Genomic DNA, 13,044 nt, shown 5'->3' with positions numbered 1-13,044 from the left:
GTACTGAAAAAAAAAAAAAAAAAAAAGATCAAGAATTGTCTCCATTTTAGCATAGGAATTCCTTACAGCTAAGGAAATTTACTAAACATTTGTAGGTGAAATTCAACAAATTTGATTTTATTTAATGTCATTTGGTTTCTTGGTTCTTTTTTTGTTTTTGGATTCTATAAAGTATTTTACTCCTTTTTTCTCCCCAGCTAATTTTGCCTTAGACCCTTTCTTAAGCAAAGACTACATACTCTGAAACATTTCAGGAATAGTAAAAATAGATTCTAAGGATATATGGATTACAAATGAGGCAGTTTCTTTTCCCCTTAAACGAGAGGCATTAACTCTCATTATGTTAAACGGGTTCTTGCCTGTTGTGAAGTTGTTATTTGAATATTTCTATAACTGAATTATTTGGCTATTAGGAGAATGAACAGTGTGAAAACCACCTGTTACTTTGTCTTTCCATAGGCCAGTGTAGGAAAAACTTGGGGATTTGTTTTAAAAACATATTGTTTTTTTAGAACAATTTGTTTAAAAAACATATCTCCACTCCCCTACAATGATTTTAAGAGAAAGAATAATTGAGAATGATTGCTTTTAAAAAACTCCTTTTCCTTAAAAAAGAAAAAATATATATATACACACACATAAACATACACACACATGTATTTCTACAGAACTGTAAATGATTTCATTTGTTTGACTATTCAAATATTGTACATCTAAACTGATGCTGCAACTAGTTTGATTTCAGCATATCTAGGCATGAGGGTGCAACCCAGGTAGTAAATCCTCCAGCTCTGATTCTAGAATCAAATCCATTTTTCCGGGCTTCCCTGGTGGCGCAGTGGTTGAGAGTCCGCCTGCCAATGCAGGGGACATGGGTTTGTGCCCCGGTCCAGGAAAATCCCACATGCCGCAGAGCAGCTGGGCCTGTGAGCCATGGCCACTGAGCCTGCGCGTCCGGAGCCTGTGCTCCGCGACAGAAGAGGCCACAACAGTGAGAGGCCCGCGTACCGAAAAAAAAAAATCCATTTTTCCAATTCTTAACTCTCAGAAACATAACTACTATTATATGTTGGAAAGTGGGTGTCTTCTAAAAATTTCCTGAGAAGATGCAGAATAGAAGGACATGTGCTCACTCCCTCTAGCAAGAGCACTGGGATCACAACTAACTGCTGAACAGTCATTGACAGGAAGACAGTGGAACTCAACAAAAAAGATACCCCACATCCAAAGACAAAGGAGAAGCCGCAGTGAGATGGTAGGAGGGGTGCAATCACAATAAAATCAAATCCCATAACTGCTGGGTGGGTGACTCACAAACTGGAGAACAATTATACCACAGAAGTCCACCCACAGGAGTGAAGGTTCTGAGCCCAACATCAGGCTTTCTAACCTGGTGGTCCGGCAACAGGAGGAGGAATTCCCAGAGAATCAGACTTTGAAGGCTCCCGGGATTTGATTGCAGCACTTCAACAGTACTGGGGGAAACAGAGACTCCACTCTTGGAGGACACACACAAAGTAGTGTGCACATCAAGACCCAGGGGGAAGAAGCAATGACCCTATAGCAGACTGAACCAGACCTACCTGCTAGTGTTGGAGGGTCTCCTGCAGAGGCAGTGAGCAGCTTTGGCTCACCACAGGGACAAGGACACTGGCAGCAGAAGTTCAAGCCTGTAGGCTCCAGTGCTGGGTTGCCTCAGGCCAAACAATCAACAGGGAGGGAACTCAGCCCTACCCATCAAGCAGATTAAAGTTTTACTGAGCTCTGCCCACCAGAGCAACACCCAGCTCTACCCACCACCAGTCCCTCCCATCAGGAAGCTTGCACAAGCCTCTTAGATAACCTCATCCACCAGAGGGCAGACAGCAGAAGCAAGAACTACAATCCTGCAGCCTGTGGAACATAAACCACATTCACAGAAAGACAGACAAAATGAAAAGGCAGATGACTGTGTACGAGCTGAAGGAACAAGGTAAAACCCCAGAAAAACAACTAAGTGAAGTGGAGATAGGCAACCTTCCAGAAAAAGAAATCAGAATAATGATAGTGAAGATGATCCAGGAGCTCTGAAAAAGAATGGAGGCAAAGATCGAGAAGATGCAAGAAATGTGTAACAAAGACCTAGAAGAATTAAAGAGCAAACACCTTGAAGAATTAAAGAACAAACAAACAGAGATGACCAATACAGTAACTGAAATGAAAAATGCACTAGAAGGAATCAATAGCAGAAAACTAAGGCAGTAGAATGGATCGGTGACCTGAAAGATAGAATGATGGAATTCACTGCCGCAGAACAGAATGAAGAAAAGAGAATGAAAATAAATGAAGACAGCCTAAGAGACCTCTGGGACAACATTAAACGCACCAACATTCACATTATAGGGGTCCCAGAAGGGGAAGAAAGAGGGAAAGGACCTGAGAAAATATTTGAAGAGATTATAGTCAAAAACTTCCCAAACATGGGAAAGGAAATAGCCGTCCAAGTCCAGGAAGTGCAGAGAGTCCCAGGCAGGGTAAACCCAAGGAGAAACATGCCGAGACACATAGTAATCAAATTGACAAAAAAAGACAAAAATTATTAAAAGCAACAAGGAAAAAATGACAAATAACATATAAGGGAACTCCCATAAGGTTAACAGCTGATTTCTCAGCAGAAACTCTACAAGCCAGAAGGGAGTGGCACAATATATTTAAAGTAATGAAAGGGAAGAACCTACAACCAAGATTACTCTACCCAGCAAGGATCTCATTCAGATTTGATGGAGAAATCAAAAGCTTTACAGACAAGCAAAAGCTAAAAGAATTCAGCACCACCAGACCAGCTTTGTAACAGATGCTAAAGTAACTCCTCTAAGTGGGAAACACAAGATAAGAAAAGGACCTACAAAAACAAATCCAAAACGGTTAAGAAAATGGTAATAGGAGCATACATATTGATAATTACCTTAAATGTGAATGGATTAAATGCCCCAACCAAAAGACACAGGCTCACTGAATGGATACAAAGACAAGACCCATATATATGCTGTCTACAAGAGAACCACTTCAGACCTAGGGACACATACAGACTGAAAGTGAGGGGATGGAAAAAGATGTTCCATGCAAATGGAAATCAAAAGAAAGCTGGAGTAGCAATACTCAAATCAGATAAAATACACTTTAAAATGAAGCATGTTGTAAGAGACAAGGAAGGACACTACATAATGATCAAGGGATCAATCCAAGAAGAAGATATAACAATTATATATACACCCAACATAGGAGCACCTCAATACATAAGGCAAATGCTAACAGCTATGAAGGAGGAAATCAACAAGAAGACAATAATAGTGGGGGCCTTTAGCACCTCACTTACACCAATGGGCAGATCATCCAGACAGAAAATTAATACGGAAACACAATCTTTAAATGACACAATAGACCAGATAGATTTAATTGATATTTATAAGACATTCCATCTAAAACAGCAGATTACACTTCTTCTCAAGTGCACACAGAACACTCTCCAGGATAGATCATATATTGGGTCACAAATCAAGCCTTGGTAAATTAAAAAAACTGAAATCATATCAAGCATCTTTTCTGACAACAGTATGAGATTAGAAATAAATTACAGGGAAAAAAACGTAAAAAACACAAACACATGGAGGCTAAACAATATGTTACTGAATAACCAAGAGATAACTGAAGAAGTCAAAGAGGAAATCAAAAAATACCTAGATACAAATGACAATGGAGATACGACAACCCAAAACCTATGGGATGTAGCAAAAGCAGTTCTAAGAGGGAAGTTTATAGCAATACAACCTACCTCAAGAAACAAGAAACGTCTCAAATAAACAACCTAACCTTACACCTAAAGCAATTAAAGAAGAACAAACAGAATCCAAAGTTAGTAGAAGGAAAGAAATCATAAAAATCAAAGCAGAAATAAATGAAATAGAAATGAAGAAAACAATTGGAAAAAATCAATGAAACTAAAAGCTGGTTCTTTGAGTTGATAAACCTTTAGCCAGAGTCATCAAAGAAAAAGAGGGAGAGGACTGAAAGCAATAAAATTAGAAATGAAAAAGGAGAAGTTACAACAGGCATCACAGAAATGCAAAGCATCATAAGAGACTACTACAAGCAACTCTACGCCAATACAATGGACAACCTGGAAGAAGTGGACAAATTCTTAGAAAGGTATAACCTTCCAAGACTGAACCAGGAAGAAATAGAAAATATGAACAGACCAATCACAAGTAATGAAATTGAAACTGTGATTAAAAATCTTCCAACAGGGCTTCCCTGGTGGCACAGTGGTTGAGAGTCCGCCTGCCGATACAGGGGACACGGGTTCGTGCCCCAGTCCGGGAAGATCCCACATGCCGCGGAGTGACTGCGCCTGTGAGCCATGGCCGCTGAGCCTGCGTGTCCGGAGCCTGTTGCTCTGCAACCTGAGAGGCCACAACAGTGAGAAGCCCGCGCACCGCAAAAAAAAAAAAAAAATCTTCCAACAAACAAAAGTCGAGGACCAGATGGCTTCACAGGTGAATTCTATCAAACATTTAGAGAAGAGCTAACACCCATCCTTCTCAAACTCTTCCAAAAAAATGCAGAGGAAGGAACAATCCCAAACTCATTCTATGAGGCCACCATCATCCTGATACCAAAACTAGACTAAGGTACTACAAAAAAAAAAATTACAAACCAATATCACTGATGAATATAGATGCAAAATTCCTCAACAAAATACTAGCACACAGAATCCAACAGCAGTTAAAAATATCATACACCATGATCAAGTGGGATTTATCCCAGGGATGCAAGAATTCTTCAATATATGCAAATCAATCAATGTGATACACTATATTAACAAGTTAAAGAATAAAAACCGTATGATCATCTCAATAGATGCAGAGAAAGCTTTCGACAAAATTCAACACCAATTTATGATAAAAAAAAAACTCTCCAGAAAGCGGGCATAGAGGGAACCTACCTCAACATAATAAAGGCCATATGGGACAAACTCACAGCAAACATCATTCTCAATGGTAAAAAACTGAAAGCATTTCCTCTAAGATCAGGAACAAGACAAGGATATCCACTCTCGCCACTTTTATTCAGCATAGTTTTGGAAGTCCTAGCCACGGCAATCAGAGAGGAAAAAGAAATAAAAGGAATACAAGTTGGAAAAGAAGTAAAACTGTCATTGTTTGCAGATGACATGATACTATACGTAGAGAATCCTAAAGATGCTGCCAGAACTCTACTAGAGCTAATCAATGAATTTGGTAAAGTTGCAGGATACAAAATTAATGCACAGAAATCTCTTGCATTCCTATACACTAACAGTGAAAGATAAGAAAGAAATTAAGGAAATAGGGCTTCCCTGGTGGCGCAGTGGTTGACAGTCCACCTGCCGATGCACAGGACACAGGTTCATGCCCCGGTCCGGGAAGATCCCACATGCCACGGAGTGGCGGGACCCGTGAGCCATGGCCGCTCAGCCTGTGCTTTCGGAGCCTGTGCTCCGCACCGGGAGAGGCCACAACAGTGAGAGGCCTGCGTACCGCAAAGGAAAAAAAAAAAAAAGAAATTAAGGAAATAGCCCCATTTACCATTGCAACAAAAAGAGGAAAATACCTGGGAATAAGCCTACCTAAGGAGGCAAAAGACCTGTACTCAGAAAACTGTAAAACACTGATGAAAGAAATCAAAGATGACACAAACAAATGGAGAGATACCATGTTCTTGGATGGGAAGAATCAATATTGTGAAAATGACTATGCTACCCAAAGCAATCTATTCAATGCAGATTCAATGCAATCCCTATCAAACTACCACTGGCATTTTTCACAAAACTAGAACAAAAAATTTCACAATTTGTATGGAAACACAAAAGACCCCAAATAGCCAAAGCAATCTTGAGAAGGAAAAACAGAGCTGGAGGAATCAGGCTCCCTGACTTCAGACTATACCACAAAGCTACAGTAATCAAGACAGTATGGTACTGGCACAAAAACAGAAATATAGATCAATGGAACAGGATAGAAAGCCCAGAGATAAACCCATGCACGTGTGGTCACCTTATCTTTGATAAAGGAGGCAAGAATATACAATGGAGAAAAGATAGCCTGTTCAATAAGTGGTTCTGGGCAAACTGGACAGCTACATGTAAAAGAATGAAATTAGAACACCCCCTAACACCATACACAGAAATAAACTCAAAATGGATTAAAGACCTAAATGTAAGACCAGACACTATGAAACTCTTAGAGGAAAACATAGGCAGAATGCTCTTTGACTTAAATCACAGCAAGATCTTTTTTGACCAACCTCCTAGATTAATGGAAATAAAAACAAAAATAAACAAATGGGACCAAATGAAATTTAAAAGCTTTTGCACAGCAAAAGGGGAAGGGTGAGGTGTGTTAGGGCGAGAGAGAGACATGGACATATATATACTAACAAACGTAAGGTAGATAGCCAGTGGGAAGCAGCCGCATGGCACAGGGAAACCGCTTCGGTTCTTTGTGGCTGTCTGGAGGGGTGGGATAGGGAGGGTGGGAGGGAGGGAGACAAAGAGGGAAGAGATATGGGAACATATATATATGTATAACTGACTCACTCTGTTATAAAGCAGAAACTAACACACCATTGTAAAGCAATTATACCCCAATAAAGATGTTAAAAAAAAAAAAAAAAGAAAACTATAAACAAGACGAAAAGACAACCTTCAGAATGGGAGAAAATATTTGCAAACGAATCAACAAAGGATTATTCTCCAAAATATATAAACAGCTCATGCAGCTCAATATTAAAAAAACAAACAACACAATCAAAAAATTGGCAGAGGACCTAAGTAGACATTTCTCCAAAGAAGATATACAAATTGCCAACAAACACATGAAAGGGTGCTCAACATCACTAATTATTAGAGAAATGCAAATCATTACTACAATGAGGTATCACCTCACAACAGTTAGAATGGGCATCATCAGAAAATTTACAAGCAACAAATGCTGGAGAGGGTGTGGAGAAAAGGGAACCCTCTTGCACTGTTGGTGGGAATGTCAATTGATACAGCTACTATGGAGAACAGTATGGAGGTTCCTTAACAAACTAAAAATAGAATTACCATATGACCCAGCAGTCCCACTACTGGGCATATACCCAGAGAAAAACATAATTCAAAAAGACACATGCACCTCAATGTTTATTCCAGCACTATTTACAATAGCCAGGTCATTGAAGCGACCTAAATGCCCATTGACAGACGAATAGATAAAGAAGATGTGGTACATATATACAATGGAAGAAACAAAATTGGGTCATTTGTAGAGACATGGATGGACCTAGAGACTGTCGTACAGAGTGAAGTAAGTGAGAAAGAGGAAAACAAATATCATATATTAACCTATATATGTGGAATCTAGAAAAATGGTACAGATGAACCTGCTGCAAGACAGAAATAGAGACACAGATGTAGAGAACAAATATATGGATACCAAGGGGGGAAGGCAGGGAGGGGGAGTGATGGTTGTGGGATGAACTGGGAGATTGTGATTGACATATATACACTAATATATATATAATAGATAACTAATAAGAGCCTGCTGTATAAAAAAAAAATTCAAAAATTTCCTGAAACATCGTCTGCCTACCACACCCTAGAATGAAAAGTAAATTCTGCACATTGCCTCCTGTCTATTGTGTCTTTCACTGAGGTGCTCACCAGTATTAACCATGTCATCAGCTTTTGCACTTACCAGATTTTAATTCCTATTTGCAGAATGCAGACATTTGTTGGGATAAGTAGAATGGGTGTCTTAAGGTCAGCTGACGTTGATATCTTGCCCTGTGCTAGGCACTGTGCTAGTTTTCCTCTGAGGTTGATTCTGCAATTGTTCCCGTTCTACACATGAGTGTAATTGCTTGCCCAGTTTCACTCACCCAGATAAATGGCAGACCCACTGCTCTCTGACTCCAGAGTCCTAATCTTAACCATTGCACGAAGCTGCCTTACCACATTTACTCTCCCGCTTAGTTTTGCTTTAACATATATTTCCTGGGCACCCACTGTGTACTTAGTAAAGGATTGAGAAATAGATCAGACACATTTTCTGCCCTTGAGGAGCTCACAGGTAGAAGTAGAGATAGACTTGCAATGCAAATGAATACATGATGTGGTACCAAAAAAGGTACATGCCCTGCACAGTTTGAAAGGAAAGCCTATAGAGGAAAACTTGCAGGAGAAGCAGGTGCTTGCACTAGACTTTGGAGGATGAAGTTTGGCCAGGAGAGCAAAATGGGGAGGGAAGTCATTTCAGGCAGATGGGACAGCTCAGGCAGAGACCTGAGCTATGCAGTAGCTGGGGTCTGCTGCTCCCAGGTGGTTTGATAGTGCCGAAGAGTGGGCCAGAGGCCCTGCAGAACTCCTCTGCTGTTATAAGAATTAGAATTTTACTGTCAAGGCAGTCGGTCACTACTAAAGGAATTTAAACAGGAGAGCAGTATGATCACTGCATATTTTCCACAAATCTCTTTTAATTCCTTATTTTGAAATAATTATAGATTCACAGGAGGTTGCAAAAATAGTAGAGAGGTCCTGTACACTCTTCACCCAGTTTCCACCAATGGTTGTATATTTATGTAACTATAGTATATACCAGCATCAGGCAGTTAGCATTGGTACAATGCTTGTACAGTTCTATGTCATTTTATCACATGTGGAGGTTCATATAATCACCACCTTTGCCATCAAGATACAGAACTATTTCATCATCCCAAAGATCTCCCTTGTACTACCCCTTTATAACCACATCACCTGCCTTGCCCCCCACCATCCATAAACCCTGGTGACCACTAACCTGTTCTATATAATATAGAGAATTTTCATTTCAAGAATGTTGTATAAATGGAATTATGTCCTATGGACCTTGTGAAATTGGCTTTTGTCACTAAAAATTGTCACTAAAATTTCATAATACCCTTATGACCCACCCAAGTTGTAATGTATATCAGTAGTTCGATCATTTTTATTGCTGGGTGATGGTCCATGGTATTGACATACAGAAATTTGTTTAACCACCCACCCACTGAAGGACATCTGGATTGTTTCCAGTTTTGAACTATTACAAATATAGCTGCTATAAGCATTCATGTAAAGGTTTTCAAGTGGACAGATCTTTCTTTCTAGTGTGGTATGTATACAGTGGTTTGGAGGTAACAGGAATGAAGGCTGGGAGAGCACTTTGGCTATTGGTATGTCTGAGGAGCAATGAGGCCTTTACTTACAACACTGGATATTGGGCATTGGGCCTGGAGATGGGGAGACTGACGACTACAAGGGACCGGCAGGAAGAATCCTTGCTGGAGTCACTCACGTCCCTGTGAGTGACATAATAACCAATTCTGTATCATAGTATGTACTGTAACTTAAGAACTGATGTTCAGAAGAATGGCTGTGAGGTGCTGTGAAGATTTTGATTATCCAAGAAAGGTTAAGTTGTTGTGCTATGCTATTTTTAATATGAATTAAAGTAGGAAAAAAGAACAATTCGGTTAAAACTTTCAGCAGCAAGCATTGAAACAAAGAGGGTGATTGTGAAAATCTGCTTTTAATCACAGCAGTCAGTTAATTTAAATATTGAATGTCCTGGGTATTCTGAAACATTAGTGTGATTAAAGGTTTGAGTCTATGGATCACTGAATTATCTTCATCAGAAGAAGAAAGTGTCTTAGTGGGGTGAAAACAACAAGATGAGATGTGAAGGTCTGCGTTATTCTGGCCTGGTCTTGACCAGCCCTTGGACAGTCACTTTACTTTCTAAGTAAAATTAGAGCTATTACAGTAGTATATTGGGAAAAACATGGATATAGTAGTCAAATACACCTCAATTCAAATCCAGGCCATGCCACTTTCCAGCTGAGAATTTGGGCAAGTTCCTTACTGTCTCCGAGTTGTTTCCTTACTTGCAGAGTGAGGACAGTACCACGCACCTCACAGCCTGTTAGGAGAAGGTGTATAACTGTGTACTCAGAGCCTGGCCCACTTGCCTTCCTGCCTCCAGTCTCATCTGCCTCAAATCCATTCTCTGTAAAGGTGTCAGAGTGACCATTTTGCAGCTTTTAATTTAAAAGTGTTTGTTTAGTTTTTAAAATGTGAAATATGTGCATAGTTTAAAAAAAAAACAGAAAGTTATAGTGGCAAGAATGAAAGTCTCATTTCCCACTGTTTCTCTGCACTTGCTAGCACTTGTGTGTGTGTGCGTTTGTGTATTTTTCCATACATTGGAATTTACTGTATGCACTCTTCTCTAACTTGCTTTATTTCCTTATATATCTTAGACATCTTTCCATATCAATGTATAAAGTCCCTGCATTGTTTTTAATGGCTTTATTATACTTTTGTGCCATAATTTGTTCAGTCATTCCAAGGGTACTTTTTAGGTTATTTCTAGTTTTTTGCCTGTTACAAGCAGTGCTACAAACATCCTTGCACAAATATCTTTGAATATTTGTACACATGTATTTGTCAGATACATTTATAGAATTGTAGTTGCCGAGTGACAGTGAACACGGTAGGCACTGGGTCCCACTGCTGGGAACCGAGGTGAGGAACCAGCATCTTCTGGTGAGGGAAGTTAAGGCAGGGACTGCACCTTCAGTGTGTTGGTAATGTGGTTGCATGAAGAATTCTTAATGTGTTGGTAATGTGGTTGCATGAAGAATTCTTAACACCTCTCAATTTGTAAATTGTCTTCTGAAACCAGGTTGGGTCCATTTTGTTGAAATACAATCTCAAGAGAGAGTTGATTTCATTAATAGCTAAATTACATGCTTTCTTAGTTTGGTTTGGGGTTCTTTCTCTTGCTCTCATGAAGCCCAAGATTGACAGAGGAGGTGGCTTTGACAGATTCTGTCTTAGGTGATTTTTTTTTTTCTGCCTAATAAGGGAAACTTATTTTAATTTTAAAATTACTTAAAATCTTGAGATGAAATTATGTTAATTATTGACCTAATAATGTAATATACTCCCCAAATTCACAAAAGCTAACCTAATACTGTACCAGTCTGAGTACAGGTTACAACAGCTGTAGCAGAGAGAGTTCCAGAGTTGTTCAACAAGGTTGAGATTAATTTGTGCCAATCTCAATGTGGGCAGGTGGACCAGAATGGGGGCCACCTCAGTGCCACAAGGTCATTCCAGACTCAGGCTGGTGGGTGACTCTAGCATCTTCAGCATGTGACTTCCATCTCTGGGTCTATGACTGCTGATCCCTCGGCCAACAGCAAGGGAGAAAGATAGATTGAAAGGCAAGCAGCTTTCTATTTAAAAAAATGATCTGGGAGTAGCATACATCACTTCTGCTCACATCTCATTAGCTAAAGGTTGGTCATCTGGCCACACTTGGCTGCCAGGAAAGTGACCAGATGTCATCTCTAGTTGGGTAGCCATTTGTCCAGCTGCAACAGGGTGGCTTCTGTTACTAAAATGAAGGGAGGAGTGGATCCTGGAGTAGTTCAGCAGCCTAGCCCTGTCATACTGTCCCTTGGCCACTTCAGACTTAACTTGTTCAAAGCCGAACTTTCTGACTCAGCTATCTCCTGCTTACCTCCAGCTGTTTCACCTTTGTTTCTTCCCATCTCCTGCAGGGCAACAAGTCACGTACATTCTTCCTCCAAGCCGTGCATTTCCTTCTTTTCCCCACCTGCCACGATCCTGCCATTTTTGTCAGGTCTGCCTGTTTTGAGTCCTACCCATTCGAATCCAACCCTTTCTCAGCTTCCCGAATGACCTCTCTGAAAAGCAAGTGTGAGCCCATGCCTCTTGTGCTTTGATGGCTCCACAGCCCTCAGGCCCAGGCCCAGATGGCTCCGAGCGGCTTCCACGGCCTGGGGTGATCTGGCCTTGTTTTCTCTCCAGTTTTTTCCCCCCATGACCCAGCAGAATCAAATCTCAAGTGATTTGTCATGATTAGAAGGCACCTCCAGCTCTCTGCACATGCTACTTCTTATCTCCTCACCCTAAACCTCCATCCTTCTGAGTTTAGGGCTCTCCTTGCATCTGATCTCTTCTGAGTGTACCTGCAGTGTACGCTCTCTGTAAGCTTGAAACGCAGAAGGCAGGTTCTGGCAAAGGACCTGGTTCACAGTGGTGCTCAAGAAATGCTTTATGAATGACCAGCATTGCTGGTGCATTACAATATGGCCAAGAAATAGCAGGTTGTAGTGGCTCCTGCCTTCTCACTGAGTCTGTCTCTGATCCTTTGCATTTTTACTCCACTAGTCAAGCTGAGCAATTCACCATGTCTGAGCACAGTCAGTTTGAGTTCTGTGCTTCTACTCTATCTCTGGCAAAACTATCCAAGGCAAATGCCACCTCCTCCATGGAGCTCTTCTTGTTTTCTGCACCCCTGCTTGTGGGTAGGACCTCTTTTACCTTTCAGCTTTGTTTCTATTTTGCTTATGGCCCTTACCTCTTTATAACTTAGATTACAATGTAGATAATAGACTCATTCCTCACACTTCTCCCCCAAGTAGTGAAGTAGGTGCTGCTTCAAGACCAATACCTGTTTGATCTTGATATATGTCTTCTATATTATTTATCACTTTTTTGTACAAAGGTACCCCGTAAATGTTGAGATGAATTGTCTCAGCCTCTTAAAAACTATAAATAAATTAAGAAAAGATACTCCTTCAGATGTCAGTAAAATAGAGCAGCATCGTGAGGGAATCATTAGCTACAGTGTTATGGGTCAGATCAGCAGAGGTATATTGAACGGTCACTTTGTCCCAGGGACCCTCCCTGTCCTCCTGTCCTGGGAGTACAGGGTGCCACCGTGAACAAGACAGACCTGTCCCTCCCCTCCTAGAGCTTAGGGCCCCCTTCTCACAGCAGCATGGCTTGGCCAGCTCACTAAGCCTTGGGTCACTCCAGTGTAACACAGGGCTGATAATTCCTGTCGGCCGTTGTGAGCAGTGTGTTAGTTTATCTAGCGCAACGCTGGCCTCCCAGACGCAATCCCCAGCCAGTGTGCAATGGCTCTTGGTCAA

The sequence above is a fragment of the Lipotes vexillifer genome, unplaced genomic scaffold, assembly GCF_000442215.2.
Source record: "Lipotes vexillifer unplaced genomic scaffold, Lipotes_vexillifer_v1.1 scaffold613, whole genome shotgun sequence".
Lineage (NCBI taxonomy): Eukaryota > Metazoa > Chordata > Mammalia > Artiodactyla > Lipotidae > Lipotes > Lipotes vexillifer.
Note: the sequence above shows the minus strand (reverse complement) of the source record.